Below are 24,290 nucleotides of genomic sequence, written 5' to 3'. Positions count from 1 at the left end.
GAAAAATGCCTTTGTCTGCCTAAGACTTTTCTATTGTGTTATAATTTTTTTTAAATGGGTCTTTCTCTCACAAACACAAAAGGAAAACAGAATAAAGGTTATTACTAAATATATAGTCCCATTGTTGGCTCAGTGTCCACCACTTTGCTCTAGCAAGATGACAGTTATTATCAGTGGTAGGCATTTGAAGGATGTTGGTTTGATAAAGAGTAACCCCTAAGCCACTTCCCTAACATGATCTTTCTAATATCTTCAAAAAAGTTTCTGAGGCTTATCTAGTTCTAATCTTGTCTGGCAATGTGACAAATGCCTCAGGGAAGTGGGAAGGATATAACCTGTCTTCAGAGATTTATAGCATTGCAGGCATCACAGATCCTGTAAGACATTTTTGTTCTTTTGGGGGATAGGATTCTATTAATAGGTTTTATATTATTAATTCAAGTTAGCAGTATTATTACTGGTTATCAGGACAGCCAATAGCACATGTGTTTTTTTTTTTAACATGAGGATGGTGCTTTTGACCTGCCCAGGTTAGGGGGTATATTTTCCAGAATCACATGCACATTCACTGTAACCTAACCTTCCTCGTGAACGGTGGTGGCCTTATATAAGCTGCCTGGCTGGGGCTGGGGAACCTGGCTTCAGCCATGGCAAAGTACAAATGTAACTAAATAGCTGCCTCGTCCAGAATAAAATATAGAAATAATAAATGCCCGCCTTCCATGGAAAATTGGATCGCGTATTCTTTCTTTCGCACTCTGATGTTTTATCTACAACTTACATAGTCCTGGACAATAAAAATGGTAAAAGTAAGTTGGAATACTGAGTTTGAAGATTGGGAATATATAAATGTCAAAAGACTTCCCATATTATCTGTGGCATCCAAAAATTTAATTCTCCACCTTGATTTTGAGGAATTTATTCCTATTCATTCCTTTCCCAGTGTGTATAGAATGGTCGGTTTGCACATTAATTTTGTGAAGTACTGTTCAGGGAACAGGGATAAAATTGTTTTACTTGCCTGCCTTTTGTGCATGAAGGCCTTGAGCACAGGCCCCAAATTTCACCCCTGGAATGTAGCTGCTGCCTCCTCTGTGGGCACATGATAAAGACTCATTACGGCCAGTCCATCAGTCCAATCAGGTAGGATCGGTACCAGAACCAAGGGCAGGGGGGTTGCCTGTAGCTAAGGAAAGAGAGGCCAGGATGCTTCCATTCACGTGAGAAGTCGTAGGTAGGTTTTATTTTGGTACATTTTAATTAAGAGGGTGTGTTTAAGTATCTTGATATCAAAATAACTTTTCTGAGTATAAGGTCTCAGACAGCAGGGGCCTGGCTGGCTCAGCCGGCAGCCAGTGTGTGGCTCTTGATCTCGGGGTGTGAGTTTGAGCCCCACCTTGGGTATAGAGATTACTTAAAAAAAAAATCTTAAAAAAGAAAAAAGATCTCTTGCAGCTCAAATAGATTATGTAGGTTAACGTGGCTTTCTAGAAGCCACTAGATAACAGTTTGAAATGAGATATGATCCAATGACAAGGAAGAAAAAATGATTTCTTTGTAGGAGTTTCCGTGCTTGTCTCGCACCTCACGGAGGCCTGAACTCATTGTCCATTCATTGTTGCCTGGGCGGGGAGCGATGCTCCTTTTTCAAACTCCTTACTGTTCCCAACTTCTTAATTTTCTATGGAAACTGACCCTCTTCTATGGTAGCCCAGAAGCTAGGATTGCTTACAAATGAGAAGTGTATACAGCCAATCATGCAATTTAGAAAACCTGGTTGAATGTCAGATTTAAAAAAAAAAAAAGAAAGAAAAAAATGTCCTGCCTGCTTGCTAGCTCTTTCACTAAGAAAATTAACTAATTCATATACTTGCACTTCCAGCAGTCTCCTGACTCCTCCGCACAGCTTCCCTTGGCTGCAGTTTATACTGTATCAACCATGTATATCAGCTCTGGCTCTTGCATGAGAAAACGAAGTTCTTTAAAAGAAGATAAGGTCAGAAAGCCCAAGAAATAGCACTTTATTCCTTTCTGTAAGACGACTTCTAAAACAGAGAGTGTCTTTGTAGCTTTAGTGACCCAAAGGCAAAGGGGGTGCTGGTCCCCGCAAGCCTGTGATCCAGCGCCCACTCCTGGCTGGCATCTGCTGGCCCCGGGTGGAGACTCGGGGGTGCCCAGACAAGCAGCGTCCTGTTGGAGACCTTCACTGCATTTTCCACAACAGCATCGGAATTGTCCTAAGGCAGTTTCACATCTGGAATTTTAAAGAAAGTTTTCCCTTCAATAAAATGGCAGTAAATCTTAGGAAACATTGTGCCTTTTTTTGTTTTAATTAACCTGGCATTTCTCTACTAAACTATTAACAAATTATGGGTTGTTCCCTCCCTTTTTTTCACCCTTAAGTAATAATGGACCAAGAGAAGACTAATGAAATGCTCTTTTGTGTGTTACTTTTGAATTAAGGTGGTATTAATATTTCACAGCGTATCTCCTACACTTCTTCCATAAGAATGTGCATATACTAATCTAAGGCATAAATATTACATTTCATTTGTGCAAAAATAGGATTACTTTATTATGGAAATGTGGAGTTTGTAGGATTAAACAATATTGAAGCACATTTCTACTGAGTGGCTTGTGTGTGACATGCCTTTATCCAGTCTTTATGAAATCCTGACTGGGAGGCTGTCATCAGTACAATATGCCAATTACGAAGCATGTGAACTGTCTCTCTAACAGCCAATTTTAATGACTTCAGCCTGCTATTAGAGTAGTCTAATCAAATTCTGAAAGCGACAGTTTCTTATTTTAAAATGTCAAAGCTGTTCACTTTTTGATTGAAAAAAACTGTGATGATTTTGGAATGAGTAGCTTAGTGAGTATTTGAGGAACCTTTTTTTATACATAGAAAAACTTTGCATGGTTACATAAAACAGTCATAAAACCTAGAATTTGGGTTTGCCAATTTTGTAAAAACACGATGCCTCCTACAGAAACCTCAGGATTGTAATAACTCAAGTGTTCTACGAATTGTGTGTGAAGTAACATAAGGATAGATCCAGTCCTTCCAATGCCTAAGGCAACTTTTAAACAAACATGGACCTCTTTAAAAACAGAGCATTTCAGAAAGGAAGAGTATTGTGTGTGAACAGGTGCTATAAAATCTGGAGTTGTGTTTGCTATTTTGATTATTGACTTGTCCCCCAATTTTGAGGGAAGCATCTCGGGGGAGAGTTGCAAACTAGAGCTCATCCCCTGCTCTAGTTTGAATTACTTGAGCTTGAAAGTTATTTAGAATTTGAAATGCAAAAAAATAAATAAATAAATAAAAAATAATAACAAAAAAATAAAAATAAATAAAAAAATTAAAAAATTAAAAAAAAAAAAGAATTTGAAATGCATTTTTCCTAAACAGTGTGACCAGGTCCAGTTTGCTTGCTTCCTTCATCTGTCCCTTCTTTTATCTATCCATCCACTTACTGGGTTGTTCCTCATTTCAGACACTGTTCCCAGCCCAGTCCACAAAAGGTTAAAGTAGAATGCATATGTCTGGAATAAACTGATTTTATTTAAAAAGCAGTCAACCAGGGCAACTGGGTGGCTCAGTCGGTTAAGCCTCTGCCTTTGGCTCAGGTCATGATCTCAGGGTCTTGGGATGGAGCCCTGCATTGAGCTCTCTGGTGGCTGGAGAGCCTGCTCCTCCCTCTCCCTCTGTCCTCCCCCTCACCCATCCTCCCCCTAACTCGTTTGTGATTTCTCTCTCTTGCTCTCACTCTTGCTCTATCTCAAATAAATAAATAACATCTTAAAAAAATAAAAAGGATTCAATCATTATCTTAAAGGCTTGACTCAATGCAGCTAGGCAAGGCTTCTGGTCCCTAGGCCTAGAAATTAATGGCCTGTTTTGGGAGTGTAAGCTCTTTGAAGTCAGGGCAGTATTACCTTCTAGCCTGGCTCCCTGGCACATTGTAGTTGCTTAGAAATATTTGTTAAAATAAAAAAAAAAAAGAAATATTTGTTAAACAAATTTCTGTATCATCATTTTGAATCTTTCTTTGAAGCCCATAATGTGGTTATATACAGTAGAAAATTAAGAAGTCAAGTTTAACTGTATAGATTTCTTGACTAATTAGAGAACTAATTTATCCAGTCATTTAATAAGATTGATTGAGGCGCTATTTTGTGCCAGACCCTATCTCCAAAGGGTCTGGCTCTGATGCAAGAGCATAGACCTGGAGCCAGACTGTGTGTTTGAATCCTGGCTATTACACTTGCTTGCTGGATGATCTCAGGCAGTTGACTTAACCTCTTCCATCAAGTGGAGGTAATTATAGTCACTCCCTTAAAAGGTGGTTGTAAGGATTAAATTCCTTACTTACTATATAACGCTAGGGCCTTGTAGAAGTTTTAGTTATCACTGTTGTTGTGTCTATGGTAGTGGTGGTTACTAGGAAGAGCAAAGACAAGCATGTTGGGGGATGAAGCTGGAAAGTTCGGATGACCCCCATGACCCATTTGGGGGCTTCTTCATCTGCCCCCCCCTCCCAAGCCATTGAAACCTTTTAAGCTGGGATACCGTGGCGATGAAGTCATTGGCTTTTTGCCTGTGCCAAGGCCAGAGAACTTCATTTAGGGACTTCAAGAAGCAATTGCCCAGGGCACCCTTGTAAGTGACCACTTAAACATAATCAATAGGATTTTATGTCTGAATCACAGAAAAGGATATTGATTGTATTCATGAACTGAGTGGGGTGGTAAATGTTTGCTTACTTGCAAAGTGGAATTAAGAGATAGATAATATCTCAGACTTACCTTCAGGCTCTTTGAAAAGGAAATCAAATTTGGTGATTAAATACTGAAAGGTGTAATTCTTTTTACTTCCTGGGCCCCTTAGAATAATGGAAGGCTTAAATGCACTGGGTATAGGGGTAAGGTCATTGCTAATTATGAGTAAACAGGTAGGATTTGAAGACGATGCATGTAATAAATTGAATAAAATAAATCATTCTAGGATTCTAGAATGCTTTTAAAAAGCTATTCTTTAATAAGTAAACTTCATTTCTTATTGCTAAAATATTTGGAATGTTTTATAAGTCACCGATATCCATTCGTTTTATTTCATAATTATGTGTTAAACCATAAAAAAAATGAGAAAAATTTCAACCCTGGGCTCTCCTATCATTTGAAACTTGACGAAACATTGGAGATTATTATTTTTGTGCCTCCTTATTTAAAAAATTAGTTATGTAAATGTAGCACTCAGGTAGATATATGTTGTGAAAGATATTAAATTTAGAGGTAGGAATAAGGAAAGCAAAGGAAAGAAACATTGCTAAACCAATTTTATACTCCCACATGAAGATTTCTACATACTTAAACACAATAATACTATTTAAATCCCCCCCCAAAAGTATTTGAGCTAAGTTTATTCTATTTTCCTCTATATTCTACTGGAATTTGGAGATTTTTTTTAAACCATCCACCAAAAGTGGTACTTTTAAATGGACCATTCAGTCTAAGTGTCTGAATTGCACTACTAGTAAGGTACTCTGAGTTTATTTTTTTTATTTATTTATTTTTATTAAAATATTTTATTTATTTATTCATGAGAGACACAGACAGAAGGCAGAGGCATAGGCAGAGGAAGAAGCAGGCTCCATATAAGGATTCTGATGTGGGACTCAATCCTGGGACTCCAGGATCATGTCCTGAGCCAACGGCAGATGCTCAACCGTTGAGCCACCCAGGGGTCCCGGTACTCCGAGTTTAAAAAGAAAAAAAAAGTTCTAGATCCATTCTGTTTTCATCACACTAGAGGAATTTTCATATTAATACCCATTATTGCCAAGTGCCTTAGGAAAAGAGTTGCTGAAGGGAACTTGCTTCTAGGTTTTAGGGGGGGAAAGTCTATGTTTTAAAACCTCCACTGTGAACTTGGAATTGTTGGCATTAACAATTAATTCCCTTTATTCTCTTGGTTTTGGCTGAACGCCTTGTTTAAACTTGAAATTTCCTCTTATTTTTTTTTAAGATTTATTTATTTATTTGAAAGAGAGAGGGGAACGTGAGTATGGGAAGGGGCAGAGGGAGAGGGAGAGAGAGGTGGAGAAGCAGACTGGGCCCCAACTGGGCTCTGTGCTTGATGGGGCTTGATCTGATGACCCTGAGATCATGACCTGAGCTGAAACCAAGAGTCAGACATCTAACTGAGCCACCCATACACCCCAGAATTTTCCTCTTTTTGATACGAGTTTGGCTGGCCTCGTGGGATGCTCGTGCTGTCATAGAGCCTGGTCACTCCTCCATGGTGTAACTTCTGCACTGTTAACAAGTCTAAAGGGAAATAAAGAGGTCACCTTTCACCTTTGGAACACATCTGTGTCGTCTTCCAGGTTCTTTTTTATTTTTTTAAAGATTTTATTTATTTATTCATGAGAGAGACAGAGAGAGAAAGAGAGGCAGAGACACAGGCAGAGGGAGAAGCAGGCTCCCTGCAGGGAACCTGATGCGGGATTTGATCCTGGGTCTCCAGGATCACACCCTGGGCCAAAGGCAGGCGCTAAACCACTGAGCCACCCAGGGATCCCCAAGGTTCCTTTTTAAAAGATAATTAGGGAAATATGTTTCCATCGTTTTCTTGGAAATAGCACCTTTCTTTAAGTACAATTTTGGTCATTTTTTTATAGTGTTACACTTCTACAAGTTTCCATTGAAAGGTTATTATTTTACTTTTTTTCTCATTGGTATTTTCTAGTTTCTTTACAGTAAGCATGATGGGTGCTATGTAATGAGCGCTCAATACATGCAAGGCTGATGAGCATCATCTCTTTTAATGTTCACAATAATAAGCAAAATGGATCCAGTTCTCAGAGCCTTTATAACATCAGCTTACTTATACTTACCACAACTTGATGGGGAATGGGGGATTTGTATTATCCCCATTTTTCAAGGAGGGAAACTGAGGCAAAGGTTCAGTGACTTGGGCCACCCTCATCACTCAGGGTAAGTGGCAGAACCAGGCTTGAACCCGGGTAGTCCAGCTATCCAAGCCACTCTTCTCACATCTGGGCCGTGGCACATTTCACACCCATCACGTCCAGATTGCCTGATATCGCCTGTATTTTATAGATGATGGAACTGGACCCAGGGAGAGAGGGTAACTAACAGGCCAGCGATGACAGAGCTGGGCAGACACCCCAACCCCTCTGATTCTAGAGCCCAGATACCTTGCAATAACGTATTACAATGGACAAATTTGTTTAGAGAAAGAAAAAAGAGGAAAAAAAAGAAACTGAGGGTGGCATACAAATATTCATATTCTAAGACATCACTTGCCTGTTTGCCATAAAATTGTTGTGTTTACTCGGCTTTAGAACAGGGTCTTTTTTTTTTTAAGGTTTTATTCATTTATTCCTGAGACACACAGAGAGGCAGAGACACAGGCAGAGGGAGAAGCAGGTTCCCTGCGGGGAGCCCGATGTGGGACTCGATCCCAGGACCTTGGGATCACGACCTGAGCCAAAGGCAGATGCTCAACCACCGAGCCACGCAGGCGTCCCTAGAACAGGGTCTTTACAGACATCCTGATGGAGCTGCTGCTGGCTGCCACTGCTGGCAGCTGCCTGGGCCCAGCTCTCGTAACGTCCCCCACCCCTTTTCCAAAGAGGAGAAAGGCTGCCTCCGTCCTGGCACTGATGCCCCTGGGGCTGGTGGTCCCTCGGGAACCTTGATGACTTCTGTGACTCTCCTGCTAGTGCCTGCACTGAGGCTGGCCGTACCCTAACTCACATTTGCGGGGCTAAGGGAGATTTCAGTCGGTATCTGTCATACTTGACAAAATCCATCTTTTTTAACTCGCATGCCATTCAGTGGGTTAAGGACCATCAGAATGTCTAGCTAAGATATTACAGAACTGGAGTGGGAGTTTTGGGGGTTGGGGTGGTGTGGATCAGCAGCTTCTTACCAACTAGCTTTAAAAATTCAAAATCTGGGACACCTGGGTGGCTCAGTGGTTGAGCACCAGTCTTTGACTCAGGGCGTGACCCCGGGGTCGTGGGATCGAGTCCCGCGTCGGGCTCCCTGCAAGGAGCCTGCTTCTCCCTCCGTGTCTCTGCTTCTCTCTCTGTGTCTCATGAATAAATAAATAAGATCTTTATTTTATTTATTTATTTTTTTAATAAAAAAGATCTTTAAAAAAATAAAAATTCAAAATCCTTCACTATGTTGGTTAAAAATGGTATGGACTCGGCCTGTGAAATTAACTGCATTGGATCCATCCCAAAGCAGTCAACTGGCTTCTTTTCCAAAGGGAGGATGTTCAAATAAACATCTCCGCCCTCGGGCCACACACAGAGAGAATAAAGCCACTGGGGCCATTGGCCCTGTTGTGTTTCTCTTTCCTCTGCTCTCCTCCTCCTCTATTTATTTGCCACCACACAGAGGTGGCGCCCTCATTCCTCCCAGGGGGATCAATATTTACAGCCACCGAGGGGAGATGTTGGTTCTTCTTGTCCCCTAGGCTGCCGTGTAACAAAAGCTGCCTGTTTTTCTGGGGGCTCTTCCCAGCTGCTAGCAGAGCTGCAGTTAGAATTACCAGGAGCTTTGAGAGATGGCCAGTTCAAAGGAATCCTGTTTGGAGCACTCCCAGCCGTCTTCCTGTTTGCTAGAAAAGGAAAATCATCCTGCTACACACAGGTATGAGACCCAGAAGGCGGATGTGTGGTTGACAGTAGACGTTTATTTCCCCATCTTTATTTTTTTCTCATGATCGCCTCAACATTCTGATGTGTGATCACAACCATCTGCACAATTATAGTTATTTAACCTCTCTGTAAGTTCAAAATTGAAGGTTGCATAGGTGCATATTAACAAGGGTGGTGCTGATAAATAAGAAATAGGGGCAGCTGATCACAACAGCGTTTCTAAATTAATGAATGCGATTGGCTTTAATTATAAAAAAAAATACATATGTCTAGCAGGCTTCCTCAATAAGCCTCTTTTATGCTGACTGTGGCACATTTTTCCTCAAATAATTGCAGAGCTCAGCTTTATCATTAAGCAGATGGTTTCTATTAATTCCCAAGGAAAGTAAATGATTGCAATTAACTAAATACTCAAAACTCGAAGATTTTAGAGTTCAGTCCTACGACTTCAGGCATGAACCTGTGTGTCATCCTATTTTTCAAAAGGATGCAGAGAAGAGGAGCCCTTCTGACAATTCCATAATATCTCCCACTTTATATAGAGGCTTTTGAAAGTCATTCTGATAGTCTTCAAAGCTGGATTAGAGCTAAATCCCTGTTGCCTGGCTGGTTCTAAATTTTTGTAGTGTTTTTCATCTATTTTTGTTGTCTTGGTAGTGGAGAAGGGGTTGAAAATATTCTAGATAAATTTGAGTGCCAGCTGAAAAGAGTTCAAAACCTCCCTAAATTCAGGTAGTACCACAGAGGTTAATTCTTTTAAACAAATGCTACTTTGATTCTTCGCCCTATTGGATGGCACGTTGGATGAGGTTATTTCATTGGCAGTTTCCAAGAGAAGATAAACTGGTGGAGAATATCCCCATGCAAGCCCACTCTCTCCCCCACCCTTCCATTAAGTAAATAACGTTTGCAGAGGATTTCTTCAAACTTGATTTTAATGAAATAATATTGATTCCTCTCTTCATTTTAAAGTTCAGTCATCCACTCAATGAATTTTGGCTTGGGTGGGCTGCTGTGTTGTGACGGGCCAGGGCTGGGAGGAGAAAGGATTGTGTTCCTGATTTCAAGGCCTTACAAAGTAGGTAAACCAAGGAAGGTCCATGAGATACCCAGACAGGCATCACCTCAGTACGTGGGCAGGTGTCAGGAAAGCATCAGAGCAGAAATAGTGCTCCAGCCAAGGCTAGAAGGATGAGTAGAAGTTCTCCCAGTTGGAGGCATGGTGGTGAGGGAAGAGTGTGTCAGGGAGGCTCCGAGGCTGGGTAGGCTCAGAGACCTCTCAGGTAATTAGATGTTGCCAGAACGCAAATTTTAAGGGAAGAGTGTTGGAAGCTCAGGTCCGACTGGTCGGCTGAGGCCAGATAATGATGCCCTTTATGTCTTGCTAAGAAGAGTTAAGATTTTATCCTGTGGGTGATACTCTTTGAGGCAGCAGTCCAGAGAGATGATAGAGGAGGTGAGACCAGACTGGGGAGATGAGTGAACAGTCTATGACCAAACCTAGGGAAGACAGAGGAAGGAGTCTGTGGTAACTCTTAGGCTTCTGGTTTGGACAACTGTTGGAGGGGGCATGTGCGCTCTATGAGAAAGGGACCGTGGAAGGAGAAAGCAGAGGGTGCCTTTGAGGCATCAAGAGTGGATGGTCAGTAGCAGGGGTGGGGGTGGAGGGTGAGGGTGGTACATGGTCCCAGAGCATAGAGGAGACCCGTGGCTTCTACGCACACTAGGGCCCTAACCTGTGGCTCTGGACATATAGCAAGACGGGCTTGACAGTGATGGATGTTTTAACCTTGGGCTTTTATTTTGTTTTATTTTATTTTATTTTATTTATTTTATTTTATATTTATTTATTCATGAGAAACACACAGAGAGAGAGAGAGAGAAAGGCAGAGACACAGGAAGAGGGAGAAGCAGGCTCCATGCAGGGAGCCCGATGGACTTGATCCCGGGTCTCCAGGATCAGGCCCTGGGCTGAAGGCGGTGCTAAACCTCTGAGCCACCCAGGCTGCCCAACCTTGGGCTTTTAAAGCGTTGTGTTTTTGCATTTGCAGAAACCCCTTTGCTGTGGATGCTGCTCTAGCTTGTGCAGCGTCTGCTCTCACCCTTGATCAGGCTTGAGCAGCACACGTGATGCCACCACACCTGCCTGGGAACACCGGGAAACGAGGGCCACCGGGGTGGGTGCCAGCTGTTGGTTTATGGTATCTCTAGTCTAGCTTTCCCTGGGGAGAGGTGACCCTTACCTAGAAAGCCAGAAGCCTCACAATTCTCTCCCTTCTTCTTATGCCAAATCCCAGAACCTTCTTAGACTCAGGTTTGCAGCCTTATCATTAGTGTAAACTGGAGATGGAGATTGGACAGGACAACACATTCTAACATAATGACCTGCGTCTTCCTCACCTCCTCTGCAAATACCAGCCTTTGGGGGCCAGGTCAAACCCCACCCCCTCCCGCTTTGACCACTCACCCTGCAAGTGAGGGTGCCCTTGCTCCTTGGACCGCAGTACACCCCTTTTGTGTCACTTAACCAACACTGCCTTATGCAGCTATTCTGGCAACTATCCAATCCAGTCTTTAAAAATAACATGGTGGGTTAGGTGTATTATTTCCTCCATTCTACAGATGGGGAACGTGGGCCTTAGAGAGGGTAAGCAACCTGCCCAGAGACACACAGCTGTAAAGAGGTAGAGCTGGGACATGTGCCCAGCTGGGTTCAGCTCCAACTCCAAACCCCGGGGTTTAATCTGTTGCAGTGTGCTACAGGCTCTTGTGCATCTATTGCATTATATTATCTGCCCAAGGACCTTCTGGAAACCTGTTGCTAGCCTTGTTTATAGATGATTAAGTCTATCTGGCTCCCAAGCCCTTGCTTTGTCAACTGTTCATCATTTCCTCATAATAGCCCTTGCTGGGAAGATGCCTCGGGTGTGGGTTTGAAGTAGCTCATCTCTAAGAACCTTCCCATTCTAGGATTCTGTGCAATGAAAGCCAGGTATATCCAGGAAATACTAGTACAGGGATAGAAATTATTCCAGCGACACAAAGGAACCTGCTCTAGATTGCTTTCAGTAGTGAGACTGCGTGACTACTTGGAACCGGCAGCTAATTATAAGGAACAAAACCAAAAATGTAGGTTTTATTTTATCAGGCTGTTAACAAGAAATTAAAATGGCTAGCTTGAATCTCTTTCTTTCCCCTTCTTGCAAAAGAGCTGAAATGCAGTGAAAGTGAAGGGCCCAAAGACAGACAACCAAAGAAAGAAATGAGTTCTTGGAAAATTCATAAAACTACATACTTTAGCCAGGAAATTTAGGACTTTTATTGCCTTGCTAGAAAACTCGATGCTCACTGAAGTTGGCTTTAGAAATTCTTGAGCACCAAGTGGGAGATTCACTACTTGAAAGGGTCCCAAGTGAAGAAGAATATGTAGTTCTTTCATCAACTTGCCTCGAATATTCCCGAAAGCTGGATGGGACAGAGAGTCCGCAGCAAGTCAGGTGAAAAGTTCCTTCCGTGGTATGAATCTGTTTTTATTTAACTTGTATTAATGTCCCCTACTCCCCATTTTGTCTCTGTGTAACATAGTTTTGTCTGTGATTGATTACCAGGCCATTTCAAAGTTATGTACACTGTGATTTAATTAACTTTACCCTTAAGCAATGTATTTTGAGACATATTAATGAGGTGGGAGTCTTTTCAGAGTTTTCATAATTTATACTTTTTTTTTTTTGGCTTGGTATCAAGCTTTGAAATTCTACAAGGCGAAAGGCTGAATTCCTAGCCTACAGGACCCCGGGGAAGATCTCCCATATATTTTCAGGCCCGTTTGCTCATCAATGTTTAGAAAAGACTACTTTCTTACACCTAAATTCTTCTTTTCTCTACTGCTGATTAAGAATTTACTTGAGAAATATTTTCTGGCTGTAGATATTTTTTTTTACCAAGTCATTCAAATTAGTTTCATGACAGTCCTTTAAAAAATCTTTCAATCTATTGAACTTTAATGTTTAAAGAACATAGCGAAACAAGATACAAATAACCATTTTAACATATGTGACTTTGAGAGATGATGTATGTCTCCTCCTTTCTGCTTGGTGCACACTTGCTATGAGAAACAGCGGAATGAATCCTGGCTTTGTGCATTTGGGTATCTGTGTCATCCATCCAGTGACATTTGACAAGTGTTTTTAAGGCTTCCTAACTGTGCTGGTTGCTGTCAGAATTCAATGTAGTAGCCCTAGGAATTTCTACCTATTTCTCCTCCAAAGCAAGACACAGGAAAAGCAGCTCATCCTCATCTTCTGTAACAGGAAGTCCGAAATAATGAGTAAAAATTTTAAATTATTTAAAATTTAAGTATGGAGATACGTATCAGAAGGAATAACTACAAAGGTTAAAAGTGGTTGACTCGGGGATCCCTGGGTGGCTCAACGGTTTGGCGCCTGCCTTGGGCCCAGGGCATGATCCTGGAGTCCCGGGATCGAGTCCCACATTGGGCTCCTTGCATGAAGCCTGCTTCTCCCTCCACCTATGTCTCTGCCTCTCTCTCTCTGTGTCTCATGAATAAATAAATAACATTTTTTTAAAAAGTGGTTGACTCTGTTGACCAAACCACTGTGAACCACTATGGTTTCTGTTGTAAGCCTTTTACCACCATTTTACTCTTAAAAACAATTGCATATATATTACTTTTTTAAAATTAAAAAAATGTTAATGCATAACTCATTTTACCAGATGGTTAGCCTTGTTCTTAGAGTTCTGAGGAGAGATCACATCTACTCCTTAGGCCTTCTGCAATCTCCCATCCTGCCAAGGGCCCACCATCTTACTAAGTAGAGTAACTCTGTCTTTACCTGGAGTTCAGCCCATGAATGTAGCATTGGGGAATGAGAGTGGGGAGATTTGGCCTCACCGGATTCCCAACCCAAATAATGAATGTTGCAGAAGGATTGCAGTTGGTGAAACATGACAGACTACAAACACTGCATAAGAATTAGCTACAAAGATAGAAAAGATTGTGGAGGAACATAGGATATCAACAGGATACCAAAAATATTACATCCACTAACCATTAGCAAAGAAGAAAAAAACTTGTAATGGAGAAATCTGGTACTCACCAATTTAACCAAGTGATTTCTCCTGAATTCAGTGATAGCGGGATATGTTCTTTGGTGTGAAGCAGTGAAATCTTTCCAAGACCGTGTAGTCTGGTCCAGCCAACAGGAAATAGAGGGGCTAGCAGAACATGAAGAAAGACAATCTAAGGAAACCATCAAATCCAGAACACGGGCCCTTCTATAAGGCAACTGTTCTAACTGTTCTAAAAGCCATCGTCATTTGAAAAAAAAAAAAAAAAAAAGGAGGCACTATTCTAGACTGAAAAATGATTACCTAGAATATACAGCCTTTAATGGATTCTGGCTTGGATGGGAAAACGCTGCTATTAAACCATTTTTAAAACAAATTTTAACATTTAGAACAGAGGCTTTGAAAACCCTAGTTTTGTAAGCTTACTTGCTTTGACAGTATAAAAAAATGAAAACAAGGGTCCCAGGAACCATACCTTGGTGAAATCTAGCAGCGTCACAGCCAGGTTCTCGGTGCTTCCCTCTCTAGAACTTTCCTCACACTCTGCCCATAGGGGCGTAGCTTCAAGATCTGCCACTTACTAGGTGGCTGATATTTCCTGAATACGCCGTCTTCCCCTCAGAGCTTCATCTTCTTGGTAGTGTGAAGTAACTGCACCAACCTCCTGAAGATGAGTCCAGCTGAGTTCTGGGGTGACCAGATGAGAAAGCGCTCTGTGGATGGGAAGTTTCAAGCCTTTCTCTTCCTGATTCCAGACTCCCTATACCCTATGACTGGAGAAGGATATGGATTCTCCGTTATTGACTAGTGCTGTTAAACATCTTAAACATGAACATGTCCATTGCTCTCCCTCCAGAGAAAGGTCAACCTCATATGGGAAGTGTGCGCATCTGATCCCTTCTCGCCTGACTGTGCTGACACACAGGCTCTTTGGCTGATGACAAGAATTTGACCAGCCTTTGTGACTGTTGCTGGGACTTTGTCCCTTCTCCCCAGTGAAGACAATTGTTCTTGCTCTACCTTAGTCAGTTCTACCCTCAGTAAGGAGAGAGAGGAGTTAGTACAATTCTTGTGTAGGCAACAACCAAACTAGATAATGAAAGACGAACACAATCCTCTTTTGACCTGAATGAATTAAAAAATTTCCTCTGTACCATATAAATTATACATTTAGCTGCCAACTTCTACTTTGTTCCGGGTTGTCCAGACCTTACTTCACCAACTCCATGACTTTTGTTATCTTCTACAAGAGTGCATCTTATGTTATTGGCTGTATCTGGATATTAATATATTTCTTGAAATTGTACTGAATCTTCGAATTTTTTTTTTTTTTGCTTATTTTATAAGTTTGTACCTCTTAGTCATCTTCACCTATTTTACTCATCCTCCCACTCCCTCCCCTCTGAGGACCATCAGTTCTCTGTATTTATGAGAGTGTTTCTGTTTTGTTTTGGTTTGGTTTAGATACCACTTATAAGTGAAATGTATGGTATATGTCTTTGACTTTTTTCACACAGCATATACCCTCTAGGTCCATCCATATTATCACAAATGATAATATTTCATTTATGGCTGAGTAATAGTCTATTGTATATATATACATATATATACAATATATATATGTATATATATACCACATCTTCTTTATCCATTCATCTATTGATGGACCCTTGGGTTGCTTCCATATCTTGACTTTTGTAAATAATGCTGCAATAAACATAGGGTGCATGTGTTTTCAAATTAAAGTTTTCATCGTCTTCGGGTAAATATTCAGGAGTGGAATTACTGTATCATATGGTATTTTCACTTTTCATTTTTTGAAGAACTTTCATACTGTTGCTGTAGTGGTTTCACCAATTTACACATGGTTTTCTTTTCTCCATATCCTTGCCAATACTTGTTATTTCTTATCTTTTTGATTCCAGCCATTCTGACAGGCATAGGGTGATATCTCATTTTGGTTTTGAATTGCATTTCTCTGATGATTAATGGTGTTGAACACCTTTTCATGTGTCCGTTAGCCATCTGTATTTTTTCTTTGGAAACAGGTCTTTTCAAGCCCTCCGCCCATTTTAATATCAGACTATTTGTCATTTTGGTGCTGAATTGTATGAATTCCTTATATATTTTGGATATTAACCTCCTATTAAATATATCATTTGCAGATATCTTCTTCCAGTCAGTAGGGTGCCTTTGCATTTTGTTGGTTTTCTTTGCCTGAGGAGATATATCCAGAAAAATTTTTGCTAAAGCCTACATCTAAGAAATTACCACCTATGTTTTCTTTTGGGAGTTTTATGGTTTCAGGTCTTACATTTAGGTTTTTAATCCATTTTGAGTTAGTTTTGTGTATGGTGTAAGAAAATGGTCCGGTTTCATTCGTTTGCATGTAGCTGGCCGGCTTCCCCACCATCATTGAAGTGACTGTCTTTTCTCCTGTGGTTTATTCTTGCCTCCTTTGTCATAGATCAACTGACCATCTGAGCATGGGTTTATTTCTGGGTTCTCTATCCTGTTCCATTAACCTATGTGTCTGTTTTTGTGCCAGTACCTTACTGTTTTGATTACTGTAGCTTTGTCATATATCTTGAAATCCAGGATTGTGAAACCTCCAATTTTGTTCTTTTTCTCAAGATTCCTTTGGCTATTGTGGTTCCATACAAATTTTAGGATTATTCTTTCTAGTTCTGTGAAAAATACTATTGGTATTTTAATAGGGATTACATTAAATCTATAGATTGCTTGGGATATTTTGACAGTATTAATTCTTCCTGTCTATGAGCATGGAATATCTTTCCATTTCTTTGCTCTTATCAATTTGGATGGGTTTTATTTCTCTTTCTTGTCTGATTGCTGTGGGTAGGACTTCCAAAACTGTTGAATAAAAGTGATGAGAGTGGGCATCCTTTTCTTGTTCCGGATTTTTGAGTAAAAGCTTTTTAATTTTTCACCTTTGAGTATCTGTGTACTTGCCATGTATGGCCTTTATTATGTTGAGATATGTTCCCTCTACACTCCATTTGTTAAGAGACTTTGAACCATTTTATCTCTGAATGGGAGCTATAGAACGATTCTGGGCAAGCAGATAATACACTGTTTTTAAAAAACAAATCCCCAAACACCTCTTTCATTTCTTAAACAGGTATTTTGTGTATCTTGAAGGAAGTTTTCTAAATACAAACACAAAGTAAAGGGTCTTAAAGGGGCACGATAGGGGTGAAGGAAGATATTTCACGGCTACTAAGTTATGATAAATACCTCTCAGATCTAATATAAGTAATTAATGTTCATTTGAAGCTTACTAGCTAAGCATTTGCTTCTTGTGGTCAGTGTCCTGCGGTCAGTGTTGTATTGAGTGTTCCCAGAAACCTTAGTCTCATTCCCATTTTATAGATGAAGAAACTGAGTCTTAAAGAGAGAGCTAATGTTCCTCAGGCCTGGCTGACCAGGTGACTGAGTGGAGGAGCAACTCCAGACCCAAGCTCTCCACCATCATCCTGCCATCTTCCTGTCGGAGCTGCTTATTCTCCTCTTGGCTGAAAAAAAAAATGCTGTCATTTAGTTACCCTCCTAAAGTGAAGTGGGAGTTTGAGGAATCTTAGCACAAACTTGTACTGGCTTAGGCTATGTAACAAAAAAAAAGTACTGATGTAACTCTTAAAACATTTACATCTTATAATTTGTCAAACAAGCTCTTGAACACAACCAGGGAGGTTCGTGATACACACACAGGATAATCCTGATTAACTTGACTAGGTGGAATGATTTCATGTTGTATTCGTCATAGTTGATTTTCTTCTCATATCAGCTAGAACACCAACTGGAAGAGATATCAAATATTCTTCTCCAGGACATTGGATTGTAATTAAAGAGCTCTGCTCCACTGCTTCTATAACTTTCTCTGAAGGCCAAAATCAAAACCAGAACTCTAGCATACTTGACATTTCTTTCAGTCTTGTGCATTAATAAAACTCTTTTTCTTGCTGCTTTGTAAGGAATACATTTAGGAAGGCACAAAGGGTTCTTATTTCCTTAAAAACTTAATGCATCAGGACGTGACTTTTCAATACGAAAATGACTGATCTTTTAAACTTAACTAAGAACTTCTTAATTAATAACTGATTAAAAATAGTGATTCTTGAAATTTCTAGAAAAATGGAAATAGCTGATAGAAAGCTATGAAAAGAATTTAGAGAGGTGACTGCTCATACCACAACCACTGTCAGCTGTCCCATTAAGAAGGGTTGCTCACTATTTCCAGGGTAGGATGTGGGGTCTCCATAATATAATGACACACTTAAAATTACTGATTGTATTGTTTTGTAAGTGTTTTAATCATTTTCTAATTTTATGATAAAGTTTGGATATTCAGTTGCTTGTAATTATAGATTATTTAGCTTCCCTTCAGCTATCAAATATACATCATAGATTTTTCTCAGCTATTTCTCAAGTTATCTCAAGTGTATAGGCTCTAGTAAAATTTACGATTCATTTTAAGGCCATTAAAAAGGATTAATTCCCATGTGTTTTCTTGAAGTTGACATTGTATAGCCACCAGTGTCTTCCTTTTAAGAAATTGAAGGCATTCAAATGGCTAGATTCAGGACCTAATGTCTTTTAAGAAGAAAAAGTATATTTGTATGTAACACTAAACCAATTTACCAAATGTAATGTACCTATAGACAGGAAAACTGACTACCCATGTACCCCTGCATCTCTGATGAGAGATGTGAAGAAGAAGGAGTGGTACTCTCTCCTAAGGAGTCTAAAACATAATTGGGAAGACAAAAAAAAATATTTAACCATTAAAGTATCAGGGCACTAAACCAGTATTAACTGCAGTACGGAGCTGGCACCTTAATACTCCACACTCCAAGTGTGGTCTTCAAGCCAGAAGAAGTTCTCCTGCTTGGAGCTTATTAGGACTATAGAATCTCAGGCCCCACCCCTGAACTACTCTGTCAGAATCCGCATGTTAGCAAGATCCCCAGGTGAATACTCTGCATATTAAAGTTGGAGGAACCCTGACCTAGAATAAAGCAAGCAGAGGGGTTTAGACCCCACAGCACTGTCCAACAAAACTTTCTACAGTGATGGAAATAGCTTTTTTTTTTATTTCCAACATGATAGCCACTAGCTTATGTGGCATCTGAGCACTTGAAATGTAGGTAGTGCAGCTGATGCACTGAGTTTTTAATTCCAAATCTAAATTTAAGTAGCTGCATGGGGCTAGTGGCTACCATATTGGACAGTGCAGGAGAAGAGCATTGGATTAAGAATCAAAAGGTATCACAGTGTTTCAACACACACTATCTATATGGACCACCTTTTCATATGTAGATGATGGGTTGGATTAGATTATCTCAGTTTTTATTTTAGTAATGACTGTCACAGACTGTTTCTGTGGAAAGAACGCTTCTTTGAACAACCAGGTCTTGACATGCCATTTTTAGAATACATTGTGGGCCAAGTCATCAAGGCAGGAAGGAATGAAAGATGGATTTACTAACTAGTGGCTCCCCAAGGAGGAGAACATGGTTTGATAATCAGCCCATATGAAATATTAAGAAAATGTCTTGTTCCCGCTGTATCCCTAAGGCCTAGATCACTGTCTGGTACATTGTAGACACTCACTAAATACTTGCTGCATGAATGAATTTGATGCTTAAATGAATACTGGATAACCAAACAGAGCTGTTATTCAAGTCCATTAGATTTGGTCTGTATCACTGGGTTTTTGTTTTATTCTGTTTTCTTTTTTGTTCCTTGGTAAATTTGTTCAAGAATAGTACCCCCTCAGGCCCCAGCTAGAGCAAAACTGAAATAATTCAGTAGGCATATTTGTATTGAGTGAAGTGCTTTATTTACTTTTATTTTTTTTAAGATTTTATTTATTAATTCATCAGAGACACATAGAGAGAGGCAGAGACATAGGCAGAGGGAGAAGCAGGTTCCCCGTGGAGAGCCTGATGTGAGACTCCATCCCAGGAGCCTGGGATCATGCCCGGAGCCAGAAGCAGACGCTCAACCACTGAGCTACTCAGGTGCCCCAAGTGAGGTGTTTTAATTTAACAGCATCCTAAATAAGATCTTTGTGTTGAGATTTTGTAAATATAACTGACAAGAGGGGTGCCTGGCTGGCTCTGTCGTTGGAGCACACAACTCTTAATTTTGGGATTGTGAGTTTGAGCTCTGCATGCATTGGGCGTAGAGAGTACTTTAAAATAAAATCTTCAAAAAAAAAAAAAAAAAAGAAAGAAAAGAAAAAGAACTGAGAAGAACCAAAACAACTCCATAGGTGAATACTTAAAATTTTACCAGTTGATTAAAGAGCATTGCTAATCATGTATATACTTAGAGTACCCCCATCCCCACTAAAAATGGATTAAGTTTTCCATGATTTGGGTATGAAGCTTAGAGTCTTCCTAGTAGACAGGGGAAGAGACGTACCTAGGTGCGTACCACCTGAGGAAGGGGTTTGAGAGGTGAAAGGGGAGGGGGGGGTGCGGTGGGCAAAAAACAGGAAGAGGTAGGAGACAATGACGAGCTCAGGGGCAGTTGAGGCACCCTGCGCATCAGATGGCCCCCAGGAGATAGTGGCGCCTCGGCCAGGTGTACAGAGTTCAGGAACTCAAGAGCCAGGGCCTTCTGCACATGCTTTTAGGGATTCAGGAGAGAGGGCACAAAGAACTCCCATTGCTGAGGACTGGACCCCACAGGAATGGAGGGAATCCAGAACCCCAGAGCTCTTGCTTTCATTCCTAGGCCCCAGAGCCTGAGCTTGGGAGGACGGTCAATGTCCAACCTCAGTAAGGAGATTGCTTGATGTAGAATCAACCTGGGGAAAATACAGTCACTGGTCAGGAGGAGACATTAGCCACAGGGAGCCCAGGCTGGTAGAGGCCAAGAAAGTTCCCAGAGCTGAGGTGATTTTGTAGCAGCTAGAGGCATTGTTAATGCTGGTCCTCTTTTGTGGTGTCCCCCCTTCCATTCTGTCCTCAGTTTCCTGCTTTGATTTCTTTCTTTAGCAACTTCCTTTCTGGCAGTAGGCCGGCGTGCACTTGATTCCCTCGGGGCCAGTTCTGAGTCTTGCTGCTCCTGGTACAGCTCCTCGGGCTGAGTGTTCATCTTTCAGACCTCCTTATCTTTTGACCTCTGCGCAGCCAGGCCTTGCGTTATGCAGTTCAGTGGAAGATACTTAGTCTAGACCAGAGAACCAAGAGATTTCTTTTTAATCAAGTGCTGATTTTACTGCACTGGGTTCAGTGTGTAGGTAGATTATGATGCAGGCATGCTAACCTGTGCCTCCTGCCTTTGCCCTCTAAGTAGCTGATGAGCTCCCTGGGGGCGGGGGGGGGGGGGGGGGTGGCGGAATGGGGCCATGTTTGTCATCCCTCCAGATGGCACACCTTGAGCAGCCGGTAAGGGGATGTTGATGGCTGGTGGTCTGCACCTGCACTTCCCACATTGTCAGCTGCCTCCCTCCCAGGAGGAGGAGGAGGAGGAGGAGGAACAGTTTCACTCCAACCACAGGAGTGCTCAGACAGTTTTTCCAAAGGCCATAGAATTTAGGATGTTCCTGACCTCCTATCTGCCATGTTTCCTAACACTGGCCTGCCTTTGACCCCAGTTTTTATCCAGTCTGCTCTGCCTCTGATCCATGACAGAAAATCCATGGAGAATTGAGAAAGAATTGGTGGGTTCATTCAGCTGAAGAGTTTAGGAGTAAATCTTGCTGCTGGCGTGTTGGAATCCCTGTGCTCAGGGATCCGTAAAGACTCCGTCTCTTCATCTCGAGGCCCATTTTCCTCGTGCGCTGGATTCGTGCTCAGGCAGCGTTGTCCAACATGGAGGCAGGTGTGCATACCAGCAGCTGTACCTGTCTGTCTTTCTCCGTAGTTCAGGAAAGTCCCAGACTGAGCTCATATGCCATCAGTCACACCAGCTACTGGCTAAGGGGGTGGAATGTTCCGGTTGCCTGGCTTTGAAGGGTCATGTGCTCTGTTCTAAAGCCAACAGGAGGCTTCGCCCATTAAAACCACCACAGAGTGAGAGTGGGGTGGGGGCATCTGTTCCCACAGAAAACCTTTTTTAGTAGGAAAAGGAAAGTGGATGTCAGGAAGACAAAACCCACAGATGTCTACCACAGTGTGCTGTACATATTTCTTTGGCCTTGTTCTGTGGTTTAGAGTCAGTGAATTTGGTCTTTCCCGTCCGTGAGGTAGGTTTATCCTCCTGGGACTATAAACCTCAGTTTCTTTGTTTTTGTTTTGTTTTGTTTTGTTTTTCCAGCATCCTCTTTCAAAACACTGCTCCTTTCCCCACAGCTCCGGTGGCAGCAGACATCAGGGTGTAAAATTTGGAAGGAGAGGCAGTCCAGCAAAGCCGGTAAGAGCTCTGACGAGTGTCAGTGGCTCCCAGCCCTGCCCTTTATAAGTCCTGTCACCCCCCAGACAAGTTACTAACCTCTCAGGCACTTAGTTACCTCAAAGGGCTGCTTGAGGAGCTGATCCATTATTATGTCTGAAGCTTTCAGCCTGGCTCTGACTTCTCGAAAATGCTTACTACACCTTCTCTGTCGCTACTGTTGTTAATAATCATAAAAAAAACCAGGGCCAGGCCAGGGTTGCTGGCCCCTCTGCGGGCACCCCACAGGCTGAGTGGCTCCAGCATTCCTCCCTCAGAGGGCTGGCCAACACCCGACTTCCTGAATTCGCACCCCCCCCCGCCACCCGCCACCCTGGGCCAGGAAGGTGTTTCTTCCGGCCTACCGCCTCCCCTCAGTCAGGTCTCACAGGCGGGTGTGTTCTCTTTTTTTAAACTGTTTTTCTTTTTAAGATTTTATTTATCTATTCATGAGAGACCTAGAGACAGAGAGGCAGAGACACAGGCAGAGGGAGAAGCAGGCTCCCTGATGCAGGACTCGATCCCAGGACCCGGGTTCACACCCTGAGCCAAAGGCAGGCGCCCAACCACTGAGCCACCCAGGCCATCCCTTAGCACCCCCCCTTTTTCAAAGTGGATTTTGTCTGTTATGTACCATCTTTGCCAATTTTAGGTATTTTCTCCTTTTTAGGACAATTTAGGAATATAAGGAGGTGTAGGTCACATTGCCTATTTTTTATACAATCCCCCAAGTACTTTGAATGGAAACTTTATAAATAATGGCTATTTATAATTGTTGTCTAGACTTAACAAACGGTTATTTAACAGGCAACGAAATAATTTACTCACAGTTCTTATGCTATAATTACACACACCACACTTACGGGGCAAATGTTAGGGCCTGTGCTGAAAATATAAGTCTTGTTCATAGTGGCAAATTATTCTCTTTGGACAATGAAATTTGTATTCACTAGTCTGAAATAGCAGAACAAATTCACTTCTCAGGGATCGCATTCTTAGAGTGGAATGTCTAAAGTCATAAACTTGATCTAATCAATGCTGATGGAAGGGTATCAACAGAGTTATTTATTAGCTTCGAAATAATACAGTCAAACATTTTAAAAATACAGAAAAGAAAATAAGAGAACAACCATAATCCTGCTTCCCAGAAAACACTGTGAACATTTTGGTGTATATACTCTTTCATGCTTTTTTTCTCCTGTTCATGAATTTTTCAGGCATACAATTCAAATCGTACTGTACATATGTCATATGATGTTTTCAAATGTTAATATATTATTAATGACTTTCTAGGTCTAAACATTTTCTGTAGCTGCACAGTTCAATACTAAAATCACTAGAAACTTGGGCTGTTAAGCACTAGAATGGTGGCTAGTTAGAATTAAGATGTGCTAGAAGTGTACAACCACACCAGATTCCAAAGGCGGTACAGAAAGGAGGATATCTTAATTTATTAAAATTATTTTTCTAAAGATTTTATTTATTTATTCATGAGAGACACAGAGAGAGAGGCACAGACACAAGGCAGAGGGAGAAACAGAGCCTGGGATTACAACCTAAGCCAGAGGCAGATGCTCAACCACTGAGCCACCCAGGTGCCCCTAAAACTATTAACTTTTATATTGATTACACGTTGCAATATTGAGTTAGATAAAAATATGTTAATAAGTTAATCTCACTTTTTTTTTTACTTTTTTAATGTGTCTACTGGAAAATTTTAAGTTACAAATATTCACATGCTATTTCTGTTGGATAGCACAGGTTCTGTGGTGTCATTTTTAGCTGCATACATTTATATTTCATGAATATAATTATTGAACCAATTCAGTTCCATTATGTTGAATCTTCAGGTTACTTCTTATTTTTCAGTATTAAAATTACTTTCTGAACGCCCTCTATACAAATCCTTTTACACATTTCTGATTATTACCTTAGGATTTACTGCTAGAAGTAGAATTACTGGGAGAGCAGAAATTTTTAGATGAGAGATAATGTTACAAATAAATGAAGAAATAAGTAATCTTTTTGCTTCTCATTATTTAGTTCTCATTTTCCTTATAGAGAAAGATATGATTTCTGGTCATTAGCAATTGC

At 41.1% G+C, this 24,290-nt stretch overlaps 1 protein-coding gene and 1 long non-coding RNA gene across 5 annotated transcripts in view; one reads left to right on the top strand and one right to left on the bottom strand.

Moving 5' to 3' along the window:
- PRICKLE1 (prickle planar cell polarity protein 1) overlaps positions 1–24,290 on the top strand; it is a 111,570-nt gene that overhangs the window by 27,503 nt on the left and 59,777 nt on the right. The window contains exons 1-2 of one of the 3 annotated variants that reach the window (XM_038577332.1): positions 8,498–8,694; positions 22,118–22,178. The exons of 1 other annotated variant lie outside the window; for it this stretch is intronic. The gene's annotated coding sequence lies outside the window, so the exon portion shown is untranslated. Of the gene's footprint in view, positions 1–8,497; positions 8,695–22,117; positions 22,179–24,290 lie in introns of those variants that run through there. One more of the 3 variants, XM_038577334.1, reaches the window with a different exon arrangement.
- LOC111092918 overlaps positions 1,624–24,290 on the bottom strand; it is a 38,306-nt gene continuing 15,639 nt past the window's right edge. Inside the window, exons 1-3 of one of the 2 annotated variants that reach the window (XR_005380052.1) lie at positions 14,266–14,717; positions 13,820–13,937; positions 1,624–2,254 (exon numbers count right to left, since the gene is read on the bottom strand). This is a non-coding gene — a long non-coding RNA (uncharacterized LOC111092918). Of the gene's footprint in view, positions 2,255–13,819; positions 13,938–14,265; positions 14,718–24,290 lie in introns of those variants that run through there. The other variant, XR_005380053.1, reaches the window with a different exon arrangement.

The sequence above is a fragment of the Canis lupus genome, chromosome 27, assembly GCF_011100685.1.
Source record: "Canis lupus familiaris isolate Mischka breed German Shepherd chromosome 27, alternate assembly UU_Cfam_GSD_1.0, whole genome shotgun sequence".
Taxonomy (NCBI): Eukaryota; Metazoa; Chordata; class Mammalia; order Carnivora; family Canidae; genus Canis; species Canis lupus.
This window is presented reverse-complemented; position numbering and strand designations above follow the sequence as displayed.